The 14,392-nt window shown below is 39.8% G+C and overlaps 1 long non-coding RNA gene across 1 annotated transcript; it reads left to right on the plus strand.

The window, feature by feature from the left end:
- Positions 1-8,443: 8,443 nt before the first annotated feature.
- LOC133399472 (uncharacterized) lies at positions 8,444-13,795 on the plus strand. The gene is made up of 2 exons (XR_009768222.1): positions 8,444-8,565; positions 13,213-13,795. It is a non-coding gene; the product is annotated as an uncharacterized LOC133399472 (long non-coding RNA).
- The last annotated feature ends 597 nt before the right edge of the window (positions 13,796-14,392 follow it).

Raw genomic sequence — 14,392 nt, forward strand, 5'->3', positions numbered from 1 at the left:
AGCAGCCAAGTTCGAGACAAGATGTTTGATGTGCAGGGATGATAGATGACCTCCATCACAAGTAGTGCTGAATTAATTATTATTGCTCCTTTAAGAGCACCTTCTCCATAGTCTCAAAGGACTTGTCAATCCTTTAAGTTTATATTTTCAGCATCATAAATCGTGCATTTTCTACAGGTTATACGTTGGTTGAAGGTGTGCAGTCAAAGCTTCGTTTCAGAGAGCACATAACACATACACATGTTAATTATGACATGCGGGGAATGGGGCATTTACTCTGACATTTAACTTCAGTGCATAAAGATGGACTGTAACAACACAACACTCATTGAATCATTTAACAATCAGTTAATGGCCTTTAACAATGCCAAAACAACAAATCACAAATTCACTTTCACACCTCCTGGTGTAATTTACCATAGCTATCTATCTAGGAGTCTCCCTATTTCAAAACTGTCTGCTCCTATGCTGATGCATGCCACATTTAGCATTTATCTTCTCCTTGAATAATGTAATGAAGGTCAGAGATTTGAATGAGCTCTATGAAAACGGCAGTTATGAGGCTTCAACAATTTGTATGGTGAACCATGGAAGCCCAGTGGTGCATTTCCAAGAACATAGTGATATTTCAACTGGCAAAGAGTTGCCATCATTTTTCAGATGAGTACCATTTGTACTTACCTTGACCTTTATGGAGAGGGCATTGATATCACAATCTGTTGTCAAGAGCATTTGGGCACTCAAATCATTCACAATTCACAGGAGGTGCTCCACTAAAGTACATCACATGACTATACTTGGGATTCTTTTCACATGATGCTGAGGAGCGTAGATTACTGTCCTCAGCAGGACAGAGGAGAATTTAAAATCAGAGGAACACGTTGGTTTACAGGGTTGTCTGAATCCTCTAGTGTGTATCACCAGACCTGAGAAGGCTTCTACGCAAGGAGTGTAACACATTGTGAGGGGCTCTGCTGAAAGCTTTGCTGTGGATATACTTTCATAAATATTTCATATTTCTATCTTTACTGTGGAACCGGCCTGTTACGTTCCCCTTGCCAAATGCAAAGTGGAGATACACAACAGGGAGGTTTTTGACAGTTGGTTTGTACAGGGACATCATAAGGACAATCCAGCTTGCCCCCAGCATGACTGTAATATTTGAAAACCAGGGTAGTGGCATGGTGCAGAGGTAGTTATTCCAGCTGGTTGGCATGCTGTTTATCAGCAATATAAAGGAACCTATGAAGCTCCCAGCTAGCTAGTCATAGAACACAAACAGATGCTGTACAGACAAAACATTCATTTATTCCTGACTTCACCCCACTCACTTTCTCAGCACATATGTGGGAAGGTAAAAACTTTACACGCTGAACTTAGTGGGGGTACAAGCTGAACTTCTAAGGAAGGTGCTTGCCTCCTTCAAAACAAACCTATTAGTAATAAATAAATTAAAAAAAGATATGCATGTAAGATCTAACATTACACTTACACTCATCACAGGTTGAATTGTAAAGGTCTTTGAAGAGTAAAAACTTGAACTATAGACATTTGCTTTGAATACAATTGCTCAGTCATGCACCCTAAACTGCACAGCAAATACAGTATAATGGAGGCCACACTTATAGTGCTATGTGTGCTGCGTTCTCATTTCAACCTGTAAAATACTCATTTGAACCCACAGATTTTTCAGCCATTTCTGACGTCATAAAAAGTGGTAAAAATCCTACTAAGTGGACCTAAACTGAGGTATTTCCTCTTTTTTTTTTTTTTTTAAGATAAAACAAGGGTCACTGATCGATATTGTTACACTCGCCTGACTTCGGTGCAGACAGCGTGTAAACTTCAACTGGGAGTGACGAAGCTTGAAGCAAGCATTGTCTCCTATTTTTTTGTCTATTTGTTCTATTTTTTTGAGATTGTTTCCTCAAAGTGATGTTTCCTCAAAGTGATGTTATAGAGGCTGGGTACACCATGGACCGGTCACCAGCCAATCACAGGGCACATACTGCGTAGACAAACAGCCATTCACATATTAACATTCACAAATCAAATAAAAACATGCATAATCTGGAATGGGGGCGGAAACCCGAGTAACGGCAGAGAGCCCGAATACAAGAATTTGCAAAATCTAGACACGGAGGCCGGAGGCGAGATTCAAACGGCAGAACTTTAAGGCAGACGTGCTAACCACACTTTGCAAGAGAAAATAGTAAATAGCTAAATATTTAGCGACTCCACTCGACGACTCCACTAGTGACATCAAGCCTATTGCGATAAAAATTGTGTGCGTTTTACCACTGGGCACAGAGTCTCGAATGAAGTCTGCAGATTTAATTTTGTTGGCTTTGTCTTGTCGTGCCTCGCTAAGTTTCCTCCCCCAAAAGTCCCATTAAAAGCTTGCCAAGTTAGAAATGAGCTGTGGGAGGGAGGAAAAAAAACAGCACACATAATTTTAAGTGGAAAAAGCTTTCGTTGTCAAATGTAGCCAACTTACTAATGATTACTTCTAAATCAAACTGCCACATTCACACATACCGTACTCACAAGCATGCATTCACATCCCCGCACAACTTATAACTTAGCAAGTACTGCTGTACTACATATATTTCTAATTTCTAAGGATTTCTACTACTCGATTGACCAGTGACGTTTTATTGCAATGTAAAAGAAAAACTCAACTAAAAAAAACTAAAAATAGGACTGAACAAAAGCTGTATTTGAATATCACATTGCTAGTTTGTCTGAACTCGCTGATGATTCAGCAAACCACTCAGCTCTCCACCAAGGCAGAACAATAATTTTTGATTGACAGTAATAGATTCTTCCACCTCTCTACCTTAATATAGTACACTGTCTATAAGAGAGGTGGAGCAGGAAACAGTCAAGTGTATGGAATGGAATAGAGTATATTTGTTTGTTAAATTGATACAGGTAGGAAAAGGAAATACAATTAGAACAGTAGTAAAAAGTGGTTACGTGTTTCCCTCTCGTCATGTGGGTAAAAGAATTAGAAAGGTTTCCGTTAGCAAAACCAGAGTCCGTGTAGACAAAAGAATGACTTATCCGGATTTGTGTGGACAGAGTGATACAGAAGACGATAATCCCTGCAAGTTTAAAGATCAATTGAGATTTGTGGCAAGAAAAGAACCCTCAGCTGATGCCGTGGCACTAAATCCTATGTTGCACCTTCACATTGCAAGCACTATAATTACCACAGGTCATATTTATGGGGATCAAACAATATATTATTTACATATCATCCTCCTTGAGATTCATGAAATGGTTTGGGAGAAATCAAAGATTGTTTCTCTAGGCAAGAAAGTCAAATGACGTTTGACACATTTATCAATGCTTTATTATATCATATTTCATAAGTGCAGTGGAGATGTAAATTGCATTTTAACACATACACCAGCCTTTCTGGGTTTTTAGTTGAATAATACAGTTTGTACTTGATGATGTTTAGATATGAGGTACATATATCGCAAATTATTTTGTTTAGCAGCTACTGAATCTCTTACATGTGTTTTGCATCTTTAGAGTCATGCCAATGTGATCATGTTTGTCTATATTTCACCGTAGTGTTTTTTAGAATAATAGATTTATCCCTGTCAAAGGAGGGCTTACCGTTATGTCGGTTCACCGATTACGACTAATGTTGTCAGAATTATCATTAATAGTTTACACACTTAACCAGATTATAATAAATTATAAAATTGTTTATAGCTCGGGACTCACATTTCCCTCTTTCCGAAATGTGGCACAAAACAGCAGATGAACAGATGTTGTCTCTTCTTTACATATTTATCTGTTTGTATGGCCCTCCTGTGAATGATTTCACTGTGATGGTGAGCACGGCCTTCATCGGGAGCACACTAGTCAAAGAAACAGCTTGTGATTGATGCGTTCCACGTCTGCTGAGACGTGGGTGGAGGAGACAGTCACAGCAGATGGTATGTGGTATTGAACTCAGAAAGGTTAATTAGCCTGATAAAGGAAAATGTGTCAGACTTGGCATCTTTCCTACAAATGGTTGGCACCTCCTTGGTCTTCGCTTGTTATCACAAATCTCCCTTTTAGGTACTTAAAGAAGACAGCTACGTAAGTAGGTGGTGTCAACTCACTTCTTACTACTTGGGCTGTAAAGATGAATTTTGCCATAGTTCTGATTACATAAAAAAAAAAAAAAAAAAAAAAAAAAACCCCAATATGGCCTAGAACCTTACAAATCAACTTCATGCAAGAACTGTAAATTCATCAATATCAAATTTTCTTTTTTGTTGTTGTTGCAAAAAAAACCTGAACCTCTGTGAACCTGTGTGACAAAAAAAGGGCGACATTGATTTCTTTCACTAATTTGCAAAAAAAATAAAAAATAAAATAAATATATATATATATATATATATATATATATATATATATATATATATATATATATATTATATATTTTTTTTTATTGCACTCAACTGAGCGGCACGGTGGACAACTGGTCAGCACATCTGCCTCACAGTTCTGAGGACTGGGGTTCAAATCCCAGCCCTGCCGGTGTGGAGTTTGCATGTTCTCCCCATGCCTGCATGGGTTTTCTCCGGGCATGCCAGTTTCCTCCCACTTCCCAAAAACCTGCATTGTAGGTTGATTGAAGACTCTAAATTGCCCGTAGGTGTGAATGTGTGCGCGAATGGTTGTTTGTTTATATGTGCCCTGCGATTAGTTGGCGACCAGTTTAGGGTGTACCCTGCCTCTCGCCCGAAGATAGCCGGGATAGGCTCCAGCACTCCCTTGTGAGGATAAGCGGCTCGGATAATGGATGGAAAATTATCAACTGGTCGAAGAGATCTGGGGCAAGAACTCTTCTCTGCATATCTTTGCAGACGAAGTTTGTTCCACCAACATTTTTTTTCATAGCTGCAATTTGTGATGAATAGTTTCTATGCAGGTTATTGCAAGACTGTAGATAACTGGGTTTTTTTTTCTGGGGAAAACCAGACCTGCTGAAGAAGGACGGCCTTTACCCTAACAGGGTAGGCGCTGTCACTCTTTGTAGAAACATAGGCTACGTTCACACTAGGGAATGATGCCCAATTCAGATTTTTTGTTAAATCCGATCTTTTTATGTGGTCATTGACATGACAAAAACAAATGCAACTTCTACTGAGTACAGAATGTGTCCGTGACGTTTCACACATTCAATGAAAACAGGACATCGCATTGTACATGCGCGCAAACACGAGGCGCCGTGTTTACGGAAGTAATATGGCCCCTCGCGTAGGTCTCGTCATGACGCATTTGTGGCAAGTTCAAGGATTGCAACTGGAGCCAACAATTTCTTCTAAAGCATCTTTTGTTTTCTGCTCGTTCGTTCGCAGTTGCTTTTGTGGCGTGTCTGTTTTGTCGAACTATTGTGATATTTGTCACCTTTTGATGACATTTCGGTCGGATGAGCGCGACGTGAGCGTCCAGATTGCACTCGTATCGGATACATATCCAATTTATATCTACCTATGAAAGAGGCCTGGGTCAGATATCCTAATTGTACTGTTCACAGACATGAAAACAATCTGATAAATGTCACATTGGGCAAAAAGATCGGAATTGACCTGCTCTATGAACATAGCCATAGATTACAGTTTTGAGCCTTCCATGACAGCTCACATTAGAGCAGGCCAGGACACAGGTGATTAGCGATCCTCTCAGAACGGGTGTAAAGTCTATAAGGCTTCGACTAAAAAGTGCTATGCTGGACTCCAACAATTCTTTATGTAGATCAGAGTGTCGTACTGTACATTCTGATCCACAACTCACTAATGCATTTCAGATTGATATGCTTTCTACTGAGGTAGTACTGTATGATGAGTTTAAGGGAACCAGAAAGTCTGCAGGCTCTAGACCAGGGGTGGGCAAACCTTTTGGCTCAGGGTCCACATTGGCTTTTAAAATTTGACAGGCGGGCCAAGCCAGGACCAGGTGCTTACATATAAAAAAAAAAAAAAAGAAAAAAAAAAAAAAAAAGGCATTGTAGTGTTAATACTTAGATTTACTTTTAATGGGAATAGTGTTGTTTTGTTGATCACCTTTTTTTTTTTGCCAGTGCATCAACATGTTAGTTTTGTTGTGGCAATTCTCAGAACACATCTGATGTGTTCATCACACAGCTGTGATCTGTAGGATGTTTTGTTGGTGTTCATCACACTAAATGTCTGTTCACACATATGTAGAGCCAAACAGTCCTTCTGGATTTTTGGAAATTCGTCTGCGCTTAATGAAGCATAAAACTCATCCAGTTTGAGAGTTGAACTTCTCTTTGAAGACAGTATAACATTGGAGCTCAACCAGTTCTATCTGCAGCTCCCGTAGCGCTGTTTCAGGGTCTTGTGTGACTGAATCTTGGATGGCAGTTTGTCAGATAAAGGTGTTTTGCTGATCCTGCAAGGTTGATTTTAACCGCTGAGCCGTAGTCATCAGTTCCCGCGTTGATTGGCTGTTAGCATAATCAGCATGCTTGGTAGAAAAGTGACGGCTGATAGTCCTCTAGAACCGCAATGGTTTCTTAACAAATTAGACATACACCCTTTGACCGGACTTCAGTGAAAAAGTATTTAGTAGTCAATTCTATATTAAACACTCAGCACTCACTGTCGCCTTTTCTTTTCTTTGGCCCAGAGCAGTAGCAGAGTAAAAGCAGAACAGCCAAAGTCAAGTCAATTTATCACTGTACCTACGACAGTACCTGGTGGAACCACTGGGCATTACAGGATAAGGTCAAAGGAATGTAGTCATGATTTTGATATGATTTGGGCGATTCTGCACCAATCTTTGCCAGGCCGGATTGAAATGATCAAAGGGCCGGATCTGCCCTACCCGTCCTACCTGCGGATATTAGAGCTGCTACCTCAGTAGATATGTTTAAATCTCGACCTAAGACTTATTTTTACACTTTGGCATTCAGTTAAAATACATGCAGGCCTGTTTTACTTCCGCTTCTCGTCTCTCCTCCTCGCTCCTTTCCTTGCTTGGAGAGGGGGCTAGGTGACGATGACCAAATCTGAGGCTTTTGTTGTCTGGATTCTGCACCGACCAACTTGGACAAGATCTGAGGTGGACCACTTCCACAGAGAGGCGTTGCTGTGGGCGATTCTGCTCCGAAAGACTAGGCCAGCCCGGTCATCCTGAAAGGGGATTCCTCCATCTGCAGTCCCTTCTCAAGCGACACCTTTCAATCAACCCTTGAGGATCAAGTCAACTCCTGACAGGTTCAAGTCTGCTTTGTGGAAATGGCTTTCTTCTGTCTTTGCCTCTCTCCTTTTCTACTCTCTAACCCAACCGGTTGAAGCAGATGCCCGCCCCACACTGAGTCTTGGGTCTGCTTGAGGTTTCTTCCCAAGAGGGAGTTTTTCCTTGCCTCCGTTGCCTAGTGCTTGCTCATGTGGGATTCAGTTGGTCTTTTAATGTGTGAGGAGTGTGGTCTTTGACCTGCTCTATGTGTAAAGTGCCCTGAGACAACTTCTGTTGTAATTTGGCGCGATATATTGGTTGAATTGAAATGGACGAAAAAAGGAAGCTTAATCATATTGTTGTGTTGAAAATCTAGCTCATCCAGCTTCTCTTCCCTATCCACGATCCATGTTGATGTCACATCCAGTGAAAGTAAGTTGAGCAACAATTAGAATTTCTTTACTGTGCTAAAAAGAAAATTTATACGAATGCGGCGTTCCCAAGTGTCTTAATGAAAGGTCTATGACATTCCTTGGTCAAAATCCACAAATGATAAAGACGTGCAGGACACTTGACAGGCACTTGTCACATTCAGGTTCAAATCAGTTTTGGAGGGTGATTCTATCTCAGGGGTGTCAAACTCCTTTTTGTTACAGGCTACAACAAAATTTGTTTGTTCAACTATTATTCCATTCATTGCAAAAGGGGGCTCCGTAACATTAAATGCTTGCAATGTCTAAACGCTATCAAAAGTGAAGACAATTTGCAAGTCTAGTGTTGTAGCAAGAAACATGAAGTTGACAAACATGATTTGCTTTCGCGGGCTACATTAAATGATGTGGGAGTCGGATCTGGCCTTGAGTTTGACACTTGTGTTCCTCATGCAAATGCAGAATACGGCAGAGCTGAACTCGGGCATGCAACAAAGTAAGCAGCTACTCACAACTTTGTTGTTATATTTAACATTTTTTCCTCCCTCTCAGGCAAATATTTAGGAGTTAAAAAGACTATTTTAAATTTTAGAACGCGATGATCACAAATCTAATGACTTTTTATGGTGTTATTGGAGACTTCTGGAGACTCTGTGTCTCCCTGCAGAGAACTTAATGTTCACCCCTCTGTGTCCAGACTGCACATTAAGCCACCCCTCTATTATATGCCATTCTGCCCCACCCATTAACTGTGAAATCATGTCACTTCCTTTATTGTGTTGTCACTGCGTGGACCCAGCGGCTTCAGCTCCAACCGGATAAATGCGTGCACCTCCTGTAGACATGCACCCTGCTCCTCGAGAGGCTTTCCCTGCTAGAGGGATGTGTCTGTCAACTGAGCAATCAACATTAAAAGGTGATTTGACCGTCCTCGTCTGACTTGTGAACAGTTTTTCACAATGTACTGTGACAAGCAAGCAGAAGGTTTTTCAGTAAGATGTGCTTTTTTTTCCTAATACCTGTGGCTATATGGTATCATTGCTTTCTAATTTGCATATAAATCTATTCTATTTTACTTACGTATTTTGTAGAGGATTTATATTGAGTGGTTCTGCATACAGATTTAAACAGTTTGACTTCATTATAGTATTGCTTCCAAGATGGGTCTCTCAACCACTAAAACCCAAACAGAGACCTAAATAACAGATTAAGCAACTTGGTGTTGAGGTCACAAGCAGACATTTTTACATTTCAAATGGAAATGAAATGCTGTTGTTCATGAATCTTTTCATGAGGCTGAATAATGCGAGAAGGCGAGGAGAATCACAAATTCCTCTCAAACCAAAACATATTGTACAGCATACTGCTGGGTCTATGTTCTCAGATGTGCATGTGCTGTTTTTAAATTTGCTTCCTAGAGATTCACCAAAGCTGTTTAGGCGACAAAGAGGCTCATTGATTAGGACTACTGCCACCAGGTTTGAATCTACCTTTGGGCTTTTCTGTGTGGAGTTTACTGCTCAACCTTTGCTTATATGGGCACAGTAACACCACACATTTTCACCTCATGATGTAATACTGCCGGATTATGTAATAATCAGTCACATGTAGTTATGTGTTGGTCGGAACTGATCCAGTTCTTAGAGCCTGTTGTTTGAAGTGAATGAAGGGATGCAGCTCCTGGTTGGGAGCCAATTTGTTATGTTTTCTCGTCATTTTTTTCCTGTTAAATCCACATGTGATTGGTCAAGATCTATGGAACAACTGTGTGTTTAAACTCATATCGATTTTGGCCAGTAAACAACTGAAAATGTTACGCAGTGTCCCTTTAAATTTTAATCGAAATATAAAGATGAGGATGTGGGCAGATCTCCTCTGTTGGGCGAAGCAGGTGTCTGTTGTTGTTTGTTGCTCTGGTGCTTGCTTGGTCGGTGCAAAAAGCATTCGGTCTGCACGGTCACAAAAATTGGGTTGCATGCGGTCAACCGCAGAGCAATCAGCGCTGACGTTATTTACAGTACGTCACATGGTGAAATGCACACCCTGCGGACTACGGTGGCCTGGAAGTGCAAAACAATATAAAAAATTGTGAAACACTTTTACATTTCAGAAAACAAACAAGGGTTATAACACCGAAAATATTCGTTAGCCCATCTACAGTATGACGCTTTGCATTGTTATCATTGAGTTTGTTGTTGTATATCAGATCTGTACTCGCTGTTTTTCCCCCAGCTCTTTAGGCACGATCAATTTTGATGGGGAAGTCCTCAAATGATATCAACCCCAGTTGAATGGCTCTGAGGGCACACAAAAAAGTAATCAGATGATTTTTATTTTTTTTTTATCTCTCCAGAGTGCTTGTTGTTGTGAAGTGAGTTAAGATCACTGGCACCATACAAGGCGCAAGTCAAAGCAAAAATAAAAATAAAATCTGAATGACAGCTTATATTTTGAAAGGTTTGTCTTGTGCATCTTCCAAGTACGCGCTCTCCCATCAAGACTTCTGACACACCACGGTGTGTAACCTAGAAATGTGTGCGCAGCCACCAAAGAGGCATGACTAAATGAAGTCTGAGGCTCGCTGTAAATCATGAACCATTGAGTTTTCCTTAGACTTGTGAATGGCATTGAAATCCATTTGTAAAATATAGCACAATGTAAATATGAAATACCTTACGTAGCGGATGTCATCACCAGTGAGACGTGTGCACAGCTGATGTGGACTGCGCTCCGGCTAACACACTAAACTTTGAAAGAGAGCATGTTTTTTTATTGTGTATGAAATAAATCCAATAAAAGTAGTTTAATCAGAATACTGTTGTTATGATTAAATGCATGTTCGGAGGTCCATGAATGAAAAATGTGTCCCCACAGAGCTGATCACTTAGCTTCAGCTGTCACTAATTGCCCACACACATCCACAAGATCAAATTAAACTGATTTAAGAGTAAGTCTTCTATCAAAGTGGCTGGATGTCAAAGCCGAGAAATGCGAATTCCACTCAACCTCAGTTTGGTTTCTGGGGTTTATTGTGGAGAAGCGCCAACTTCGAGCCGATCCAGCCAAGATCCAGGCTGTGTTAACTGGACCACTCTTATAGGATAACAAGGAATCATTTGTAGAGGTTCCTGCATTTTGCCAACTTCCACAGGTGATTCATCTACAATACAGTATACATACAGATACATTATAAGGTGGAACCACTGACAAAGCTCACATATATTAAGATGCCTTTTGTTTGGGCGCCACAAGCTGAAACAGCCTTTGTGTGCCGTAAGCGGTTGTTTTCAATGTAACTATGGTGGATGAAATAGCGAAGTTAGCATTCATTGTTGCCAGCGATGGTTGCCGTGGTCACTTCCATTCATATGATTGGAAACAGATGACAAGCTCAAAATAGCCCCCTCTCTTATGACACCGACACGTCCAGCATCAGCCAGCTCACGTTCTCTATTAGTGGGCCAACAATCCAGGGCAGAATGTCAAATCCATTGTCACATTTGGCTAGTGAAATATTTATGGAGCTAGGTGAACAGTCACTTTACTTTTGTCATTTAATAAAATAATCCAAAATGCCAAAGTCAAAATGTGCTTCATAGAGTACTTCTTGTGTCTTATTTAATTACTTCATTCAGTTTTCTTTCTTTAGCTGAAACAACAAAAACATGTTTAAGACAAACACGTTTTAAATGAAGTGCAAAAACAATTGTAGAGGCTCAGAGTCAATGCAGACATTAAACAAACACAATGTTACATGTTTGGAATGGCTAGTCATGGGTGGACTGTGAAAAGATAACAGAGGATATAGAGATTCAAAACAGAAGTGACACATTTGAAGGCTTGTAATCTTCTAAAGAATTAATTGAACGGAATATGAGTTTTGGTTTTGTGAGCATAACAATGTGGTTTAATGAATGTACTTTTATCCAACCCAGTGTGTATCTCTCTGAAGGACAAATGATGGATGTTATTTCAAGTTTTTTTCTCCCTCTTCTTATTTCATGATTGATTAAATCACATTTATGTGTGTTATTGTCAACTTGTGTTCAATAATACTCTGGAAATCCTTCAACGATAATAAACCATGCAATCCTGACTGGGAAATTCACTCAACTCAGTAACACTGTTAATGGGAATTTCTGTGCTCTATATAACCCCATATATCAACCCAGATACATTCTTGACTGACCTAGACTATCTAATATAATAACTGTCTTTTTCAAAAGGCTGTTGAAGAAACAACAGATGTATGATAATGTTTGTTTAGATAATCTATGTGTTACTCTACCCTTTAGTGGCTTGTTAATGACCTAATTATTGAATAATATTGATTATTGTAAAGGACCTGGATTGTTAAAATATTAATTATAATGCATTTAAATACTGGTAGACTTCACACAAATGACTCAGTTACTTTTTTACATAATTTGTTTTCTACTTCAACGACTATAACCTGCCCAAACAGCATAGAGAGGGCAAAAGAGAAATGTGTGCTGGTTTTCACGGCACGAATATGTTTAGCCGATATTTTTCCACATTGCAATCGATATCGCAGGTTTAAAAAAAGCAGTCATTTTTTCTTCCAATATCGTGCAGCCCTACTTTTGACACTACTCTAATCCACATTAATCAACACATCAGCAAATAGGCATTTATGTAAGTATGCCAGAGTGAACACAATGGCAAAATTTGAACCTTTGTCCTAAAGTTGATATCGTCAAACACATACAATAAAAAGACAATACCAGTACATTTTCATAAATCCACTTATTCCGCTAATCTGGGACCTCGGGTATCGAATTTCGTGCCAATACCATGTGTAACTATGTGCTGGTATGGTAAAATTCATTGAATCCCTTGAATATAAACTCAATGGTCACCTCATTAGGTACACCAGCACAGGGGAGTTTATACTGTATGCGATTATCTGGCCATCCTGTCTGCAAATACATGTAAATTAGATTAGTGTCAAAATATTAATTGAGTTAGGTAATTCAATACAAAAAGTGAAACTCGTGTAATAGAGATGCACTGCAGACTACACAAACTTAGAGTGAAATATTTCATGATTTTTTTAATTTATTTTTTTTTAATATAGGTACATATGCACACCAGTGACATGCACGCATGAGCGTGACTGACATGAGCTTTAGCGATTTCCGTGGGTGAGCGAGTTTGACTAGTGTTTATGAGAGCCTTTCAGTATTGTGTGTGTCTGCATGTGTGTGTGCGTGCGCGCGCATGTGTGTGTGTGTGTGTGTGTGTGTGTAGGAGAGAAAGACAGCTTTTGTGAGAGGTAATCCTGAATAATATATATCATAAAATAGTGTGAAGGAGTGAACATTTTGAACTATAAAACCAGTCAGGATATGATATTTTTGTGGACAACCCTACTTGCAGATATTAGAGCAGCTACATCTGTAGAAATGTTTAAATCTCCAGTTAAGACATTTCTACACTCTACCATTTGGCTAAAACACACCTAGTCTGCGACTATTCTCTGGCCCTGCTTCTGGATTTGGTCCTGTCTAACTGCTGCTTCTCTCCTCCCTTACCTGCTCAGAGAGGGTGCCAGGTGTTGATGAGCGAAGTGAGGCTGTCGCTGTTGCTGTGGAGGATTCTGCATCGACCAACTCGGACAGGACCTGATGATATGAAGCGTCTATACACATTTGCGAATGAACTGGCTTGTCAAGACTAGACAAATTTCATACAGTTTTTGTGGAGTACCCAGACAGCGTGTTTCTGAAACCCTGATGCATTTGGCATTCTTTAAGAGTGTCAACTTTGTGTGTTGTCAGTGTGAGTGCAACAGCATCGTTTTCTGATCAAACAGGCAAACTCTGCTTGATGCACAGTTGTTGTGTTGTTTTGAAGTCAGCGCTCAAAGCATTCAGCTCCTGACAGTGCTGATGAATACCTGAATTATTTATCCTGAAGGGTAATACAATATGCTCTGACAACCCCAATTCCAATGAAGTTGGGACACAGTGGTAAACATGACCCTGTCCCAGCATTTTTGGAACGTGTTGCAGCCATAAAATTCAAAGTTAATGATTATTTGCTAAAAACAATAAAGTTTATCAGTATGAACATTAAATATCTTGTCTTTGTAGTGTATTCAATTAAATATAGGTTGAACATGACTTGCAAATCATTGTATTCTGTTTTTATTTATGTTTAACACAACGTCCCAACTTCTTTGGAATTGGGGTTGTACATGATTGTACTTATGTTCTGTTTTTAAAAAAAAAAAAATGAAAGAGGAGGAGGTAACAAATGCAACCAGTTAGTCCCGATCATTGTTATTTAATGGAAAAGCATAAAGTCTTGTATATCAGATCTGTACTAGCTGTTCCCCCCCCCCCCCAGCTCTTTAGGTACGATAAAGTTTGATGGGGAATTCCTCAAATTATAACAACCCCACAGTTGAATGCCTCTCAGGTTGCACAATCTTTAATTTTTACCAAGTTGGAAGTCTCAACTCAGCTCTATTTTATTTAAAGGGCACTATTTTTCAACTGCAGCTGAAATAAAGTTAACTTAAATTTGTCAAGGGAATATTCAAGTAATGATGTTAAAATGTTCAGGACGAAGAAGTGGAAGTGCAACGTGTCAAGCTGCACCGTACGGTTTTGTTTTGGGATGGAGCGCTGAAGGCTGACTGTCGCCAAAAGGCTGTTATCTGGGGTGAAATTGCCCAGGATGTCACTGCTGTCTGGAGGCCGCTACTGAGTTAAAAT

The sequence above is a fragment of the Phycodurus eques genome, chromosome 3 (genome assembly GCF_024500275.1).
Source record: "Phycodurus eques isolate BA_2022a chromosome 3, UOR_Pequ_1.1, whole genome shotgun sequence".
Classification (NCBI taxonomy): domain Eukaryota; kingdom Metazoa; phylum Chordata; class Actinopteri; order Syngnathiformes; family Syngnathidae; genus Phycodurus; species Phycodurus eques.